Source organism: Arachis stenosperma, chromosome 1 (genome assembly GCF_014773155.1).
Source record: "Arachis stenosperma cultivar V10309 chromosome 1, arast.V10309.gnm1.PFL2, whole genome shotgun sequence".
Classification (NCBI taxonomy): domain Eukaryota; kingdom Viridiplantae; phylum Streptophyta; class Magnoliopsida; order Fabales; family Fabaceae; genus Arachis; species Arachis stenosperma.
Window position 1 is genome coordinate 44,500,151 of NC_080377.1, and position 8,035 is coordinate 44,508,185.

The following is an 8,035-nucleotide window of genomic DNA, read 5'->3' on the forward strand; positions in this document are numbered from 1 at the left end:
CCATCTCTAGTGAGATTCTTGCAGCTTGTACCTCAAAGATCCCTAGCTTCTCCATTACAGAGAGAGGCATGAGGTTTACACTTGACCCTAAGTCACACAGAGCCTTCTTGAAGGTCATGGTGCCTATGGTGCAAGGTATGGAAAACTTCCCAGGATCTTGTCTCTTTTGAGGTAATTTCTGCCTAGACAAGTCATCCAGTTCTTTGGTGAGCAAAGGAGGTTCATCCTCCCAAGTCTCATTTCCAAATAACTTGTCATTTAGCTTCATGATTGCTCCAAGGTATTTAGCAACTTGCTCTTCAGTGACATACTCATCCTCTTCAGAGGAAGAATACTCATCAGAGCTCATGAAAGGCAGAAGTAAGTCCAATGGAATCTCTATGGTCTCATTTTGAGCCTCAGATTCCCATGGTTCCTCATTAGGGAACTCATTGGAGGCTAGTGCACGCCCATTGAGGTCTTCCTCAGTGGCGTTCACTTCCTCTCCTTCCTCTCCAAATTCGGCCATGTTGATGGCCTTGCACTCTCCTTTTGGATTTTCTTCTGTATTGCTTGGAAGAGTACTTGGAGGGAGTTCAGTAACTTTCTTGCTCAGCTGTCCCACTTGTGCCTCCAAATTCCTAATGGAGGACCTTGTTTCAGTCATGAAACTTTGAGTGGTTTTGATTAGATCAGAGACCATGGTTGCTAAGTCAGAGGGGTTCTGCTTAGAACTCTCTGTCTGTTGCTGAGAAGATGATGGAAAAGGCTTGCCATTGCTAAACCTGTTTCTTCCACCATTATTGTTGAAACCTTGTTGAGGTCTCTCTTGATTCTTCCATGAGAAATTTGGGTGATTTCTCCATGAAGAATTATAGGTGTTTCCATAGGATTCTCCCAGGTAATTCACCTCTTCCATTGAAGGGTTCTCAGGATCATAGGCTCCTTCTTCAGATGAAGCATCCTTAGTACTGCTTGGTGCATTTTGCATTCCAGACAGACTTTGAGAAATCAAATTGACTTGTTGAGTCAATATCTTGTTCTGAGCCAAAATGGCATTCAGAGCATCAATCTCAAGAACTCCTTTCTTCTGACTTGTCCCATTGTTCACAGGATTCCTTTCAGAAGTGTACATGAATTGGTTATTTGCAACCATTTCAATGAGTTCTTGAGCCTCTGTAGGCGTCTTCTTCAGATGAAGAGATCCTCCAGCAGAGCTATCCAAAGACATCTTGGATAGTTCAGAAAGACCATCATAGAAAATACCTATGATGCTCCATTCAGAAAGCATGTCTGAAGGACATTTTTTGATTAATTGTTTGTATCTTTCCCAAGCTTCATAGAGGGATTCTCCATCCTTCTGTCTGAAGGTTTGGACTTCCACTCTAAGCTTACTCAATTTTTGAGGTGGAAAGAACTTTGCCAAGAAGGCATTGACTAGCTTTTCCCAAGAGTCCAGGCTTTCTTTAGGTTGAAAGTCCAACCATGTCCTAGCTCTGTCTCTTACAGCAAAAGGGAATAGCATAAGTCTGTAGACCTCAGGGTCAACCCCATTAGTCTTGACTGTGTCACAGATTTGCAAGAACTCAGCTAAAAACTGATGAGGATCTTCCAATGGAAGTCCATGGAACTTGCAATTCTGTTGCATTAGAGAAACTAATTGAGGCTTAAGCTCAAAGTTGTTTGCTCCAATGGCAGGGATAGAGATGCTTCTCCCATAGAAGTCGGGAGTAGGTACAGTAAAGTCACCCAGCACCTTCCTTGCATTGTTGGCATTGTTGTTGTTTTCGGCTGCCATGTGTTTTTCTTCTTTGAAGAATTCGGTTAGGTCCTCTACAGAGAGTTGTGCCTTAGCTTCTCTTAGCTTTCGCTTCAAGGTCCTTTCAGGTTCAGGGTCAGCTTCAACAAGAATGCCTTTGTCTCTGCTCCTGCTCATATGAAAGAGAAGAGAACAAGAGAATATGGAATCCTCTATGTCACAGTATAGAGATTCCTTGAGGTGTCAGAGGAAAAGAAAAATGGAAGACATAGGTAGAAAATTCGAACTTATCAAAGAAGATGGAGTTCGAATTTTGCATTAAGGAATAGTGTTAGTCCATAAATAGAAGGATGTGAGAAGAAGGGAAGTAATTTTCGAAAATTAAGTAAAAGATTTTGAAAACATTTTGAAAAACACTACTTGATTTTCGAAAATCAAGAGTGGAAAAGAAATCAAGTAATTTTTGAAAAAGATTTTTTGAAATTAGAAATAAAAAAGATATGATTTGAAAACTATTTTGAAAAAGATGTGATTAAAAAGATATGATTGAAAAGTTATGGTTTTAAAAAGATATGATTGAAAAGATATGATTTTGAAAACAATTTAAACAGATTTGATTTTAAAAATTAATGACTTGCCTAACAAGAAAAGATATGATTCAAACATTAAACCTTTCTCAACAGAAAAGGCAACATACTTAAAATGTTCAATCAAATCATTAATTGTTAGTAAGCATCTTTGAAAAAGGAAAGAAATTGATTTTGAAAACATTTGATTGAAAAGATTTGATTTGAAAAAGATTTGATTTTGAAAAAAACTTTGAAAACTTGAAAAAAAATTGATTTTGAAAACAAAATCCTCCCCCTTGTGCCATCCTGGTGTTAAACGCCCAGAATGGTGCACATTCTGGCGTTTAACGCCCAAAACTTTACCCTTTTGGGCGTTAAACGCCCAGCCAGGTACCCTGGCTGGCGTTTAAACGCCAGTCTGTCTTCTTCACTGGGCATTTTTGAATGCCCAGCTTTTTCTGTATAATTCCTCTGCAGTATGTTCTGAATCTTCAATTCTCTGTATTATTGACTTGAAAAGACACAAATTAAAAATATTTTTGGATTTTTAATAATGAGGAATAATCAAAATGCAACTAAAATCAAATAACAATGCATGCAAGACACCAAACTTAGCAGTTTGTATACTATTGACACTAACAAAATGAGAATGCACATAAGAAATAACAAAACACTCAAGTCAATAGAATTCAAAGATCAAAACAAGGAAATCATCAAGAACAACTTGAAGATAAATGAAGACACATGCATAAATTTGAAAAATGCAAGAAGAACAGAAACATGCAATTGACACCAAACTTAAAATGAGACACTAGACTTAAACAAGAAATATTTTTTTGTTTTTATGATTTTGTAATTTTTTTGGATTTTTCGAAAATTAAGTGGAAGAAGAAAATAAAGGTATCAAAATTCTTAATGAGAATTCCAGGAATCATACAATGTTAGTTTAAAGCTTTAGTCTAAAGGAATTAGACATAGCTAGCTAAGCTTCAGCAGGACATTGCATTCAAGAGCTAAATTGATGATGATCAATCAGCTTTGGTGATGATAAGAACATCACCTTGAAACACTAGAATTCATTCTTAAGAACTCTGAAGAAAAATAATACCTAATCTAAGCAACAAGATGAACCGTCAGTTGTCCATACACAAAACAATCCCCGGCAACGGCGCCAAAAACTTGGTGCGCGAAATTGTGATTCACTACACAACTTTGCACAACTAACCAGCAAGTGCACTGGGTCGTCCAAGTAATACCTTACGTGAGTAAGGGTCGATCCCACGGAGATTGTTGGTATGAAGCAAGCTATGGTCACCTTGTAGATCTCAGTCAGGCAGACTCAAATGGGTATAGATGATGAATAAAGCATAAAGATAAAGATAGAGATACTTATGTATATCATTGGTGAGAGCTTCAGATAAGCGTATGAAGATGCCTTCCCTTCCGTCTCTCTGCTTTCCTACTGTCTTCATCCAATCCTTCTTACTCCTTTCCATGGCAAGCTTATGCAAGGGTTTCACCGTTGTCAGTGGCTACCTCCCATCCTCTCAGTGAAAATGTTCCTATGCTCTGTCACAGCATATGGCTAATCAGCTGTCGGTTCTCGGTCAGGCCGGAATAGAATCCAGTGATTCTTTTGCGTCTGTCACTAATGCCCTGCCTGCTAGGAGTTTGAAGCACGTCACAGTCATTCAATCATTGAATCCTACTCAGAATACCACAGACAAGGTTAGACCTTCCGGATTCTCTTGAATGCCGCCATCAGTTCTCGCCTATACCACGAAGATTCCGGTTAAAGAATCCAAGAGATATTCACTAGAGCCTCGTATGCTTGTAGAACAAGAGTGGTTGTCAGTCACTTTGTTCATGAGTGAGAATGATGATGAGTGTCACGGATCATCACATTCATCAAGTTGAAGAACAAGTGATATCTTGGACAAAGAACAAGCGGAATTGAATAGAAGAACAATAGTAATTGCATTAATACTCGAGGTACAGCAGAGCTCCACACCTTAATCTATGGTGTGTAGAAACTCCACCGTTGAAAATACATAAGAACAAGAGTGATCATTGGTTTCGGCCCCAGAGAGGAAACCAGAAGAACCAAGATCTGATCTAAGAACTAGATGTCCAAAGATGAAAAATACAATAGTAAAAGGTCCTACTTATAGGGAACTAGTAGCTTAAGAATTACAAAGATGAGTAAAAGACATAAAAATCCACTTCCGGGCCCACTTGGTGTGTGCTTGGGCTGAGCAATGAAGCATTTTTCGTGTAGAGACTCTTCTTGGAGTTAAACGCCAGCTTTTATGCCAGTTTGGGCGTTTAACTCCCATTTAGGTGCCAGTTCCGGCGTTTAACGCTGGGATTTCTGAGGGTGACTTTGAACGCCAGTTTGGGCCATCAAATCTTGGGCAAAGTATGGACTATCATATATTGCTGGAAAGCCCAGAATGTCTACTTTCCAACGCCGTTGAGAGCGCGCCAATTGGGATTCTGTAGCTCCAGAAAATCCACTTCGAGTGCAGGGAGGTCAGAATCCAACAGCATCTGCAGTCCTTTTCAGTCTCTGAATCAGATTTTTGCTCAGATCCCTCAATTTCAGCCAGAAAATACCTGAAATCACAGAAAAACACACAAACTCATAGTAAAGTCCAGAAAAGTGAATTTTAACTAAAAACTAATAAAAATATACTAAAAACTAACTAGATCATACTAAAAACATACTAAAAACAATGCCAAAAAGCGTATAAATTATCCGCTCATCAAGGCTCAGAAGAGATCCAAGTTTGAATAGCTCCTTTTCCAAGATAACTACCCAATGGGTGAAGATCGAAAGCTTTTAAGTAAAATCAAGAGAAAAGAGAGAAGAAGAATAATGAAAACTAGTATTGATCCATCAAATTACAACAGAGCTCCCTAACCCAATGAAAGGGGTTTAGTTGTTCATAGCTCTAGAAAATGAAAACAAAGATGGAGAATACATCAATGAACTAGAAAAGCAGAGTAAAATACAGAGAGTAGTTCTCTCCCTTCAACCTCCAGAACTCTCTAATAATTCAAAGCTACTCCTATATATACTACTCTTCTCAGCTTCTAGTTGGTTCTTCAAGTTTTGGGCCTTTGGATCTTGAGTTTGAAGTAGTTCTTTTCTTTATTTGGGCTTGGTTTTACTTGCAGAGAGAAAGTGTAAAGTGGGCAAAGACTTTAGCTCAAAACGTTAGAGGTGTTAACATTCAGTGAGAAAATGGGTTCGAAAACGTTAGTGTCATTCAACTTTTTCACTAACGTTTCTTACCCAAGTAAAGGCCACGTTAACTTCAACGTTAGTGGCACAAACGTTGCCACTAACGTTGCCTCTTTGTCCTTCGCACACGTTATTGGGACTCAACTTTTCCAATAACGTTGAAAGCCTCTCCCTTTCCTACGTTAGAGTCCACGTTAACTTAGTTAACGTGGCTCTTTTAACGTAGGTGTGCCAATCTTCGAGAACATTAGTGACACTCAACATTGTCACTAACGTTCCAATATGCCCCTATTCTCGTTAGAGTCCACGTTAACTAGGTTAACGTGGCTTCTAACGTGGCTTTGCAAACCATTTCCAACGTTAGTGACAATGTTGAGTGTCAATAACGTTGGCTCATCTTTCACTCATTGCCGTTAGCTTCCACGCTAACTATGTTAACGTAGAAGTTAACGTGGCTCCTTGGGGTTTTGTGGTTGCTTCCAACGTTAGTGACAATGTTGGGTATCACTAACGTTGTCGACCATTCTTGCCTCTCACGTTAGCTCCCACGTTAACCAAGTTAACGTGGCACATTGCACCTTAGGCCAACGTTAGTGACAATGTTGAACATCACTAACGTTGGCTTCCTTCCCCTTGTTGACGTTAGAGGCCACATTAACCAAGTTAACGTGGACTATAACGTGGCCACTTATGATCATTGGCCAACGTTAGTGATAATGTTAAGTGTCACTAACGTTGGCTCAAAGTCCTTCCTTCACGTTAGAGCTCACATTAACTTAGTTAACGTGACTCTTAACGTGGGCAATGATGGCTTCGATAGCGTTATTGGCAATCACTTTTCTCGTTAACTTTGTAGGTTACCTCCCATTCCACGTTAGTGGCTACGTTAATTAGATTAACGTGACTGCTAAGTGGTTCCTCCTTTCTTCCTTTGGTCCTGAAATCAAGCAATAGAGTGCATCAAAGTTCTAGTCCAAGTCATGGGTAATGCAACATACCAATTGTCACTAAATTCATGCAAAATCCTCATGAAATCATGTAAAATACACAATGTATGCTTGAATCAAGGTGTAAGTGAATATCTACCCAAAACTAGCTTATTTCCTAAGGAAATGCATGAAACTACCCTAAAAACAGTAAAGAAAAGGTCAGTGAAACTGGCCAAGATGCCCTTGCATCACAACACCAAACTTAAAGCTTGCTTGTCCCTAAGCAAGTACTGGAACAAGGGAATGATGAATGGAATGCCAAGAGAAATGAGTCATTCTTGTGGAGGTCATGTTACTGATTTTATGGTGGTTTCATGCATAGCAACTTATGTTGATTCCATTTCTGGCTTTCAGATCTTTATCATGCTCTAAAACACTGGTTTTGCTTACATACCATGAGACCTTAATTGATCCTTTTATTGTCATTTCAGGGCTTATTTGTGTTCTTCAGGCTAGGTGCTCTCTAAGGGGGCAACTCTTTAAAATAAGCTTTCAGCCAACACTCCCGAACCAGTTGGTTCAAGGTGCTAGGTGTTGAAACACCCCTACGGACTTACTTCCTCAAGTCTCTCCCCCATACATACACACCACAGGCATATGGTTTATTTGTTTTCTTTTCTTGAGACCTTGGTGTCCAGCACCTCTTTGGGTTACTAAATGCTCTGTAGTGAGGGTTACTCTTGATAGTGGACTTTCAGCTGATAATCCCGAGTTAGTTAACCCAAGTTACCAAGTGATAAGGCACCCCTAAGAGCTTATTCATCCAAGTAGATCCCTCACACAGGAACACCACAGACACATGCCTCAAGATTAAAACCATTGGTGCCTAGCCTTATTGCTTACTCTTTTTCTTTTGTTTTTCAATTTTATTGTTCTTTCCCTTTCTCTTATTAGGATCTTGTTATTTAGCTAGTCTCATGGGGTGTGTTCAAAGCATATGATTCAGGACAGATAGTTGTCTTTCCACCTCATGGTTGAACCAACTTAGCTAACTTATGATCACACCAAAGATTCAGAAAATTACTCCATATTATGAACTCCTCTCTGGTCTTTTTAAAACACAATCATTCTCTTTTTCATTTGATTCTAAGGACAAACATAATTAAGTAAAGTAGTGGTGCAGTGACATAAAGAACCAACAAACATAGACCTAAGCAATAAAACTAAAAATGCAGAATTGAAAAGGTTCAAACTAGCATGGAAGCATGTTCTATTTCATACAAGATCTTCCTTATTTAAAGCATAGAAAAAGATGGAGTAAAGAAGGAACTCCACCACCTTTTATTCTTGTGGTTGTCCATGCTCTCCTCCTTGCTTGTCTTCCTTGTGTCCCTCTTGAGTGCTTGTACTCCCACTCCCTTTGCCTTTTCCAATAAAGACAAAATAAGAAAGGTGAGAAAAGACATTAAAACGACAACATGAACTTTACGGCTAGAATAAAAAAAATAAGAAAAGATTAAATTGTCTATTCATGAATTCCAACTAACTAACT

At 39.0% G+C, this 8,035-nt stretch overlaps 1 non-coding gene across 1 annotated transcript; it reads left to right on the plus strand.

Moving 5' to 3' along the window:
* The first annotated feature begins 1,264 nt into the window (after window positions 1-1,264).
* Window positions 1,265-1,372, plus strand: LOC130955854 (small nucleolar RNA R71). Its single transcript, XR_009076922.1, has one exon. It is a non-coding gene; the product is annotated as a small nucleolar RNA R71 (small nucleolar RNA).
* Window positions 1,373-8,035: the final 6,663 nt, after the last annotated feature.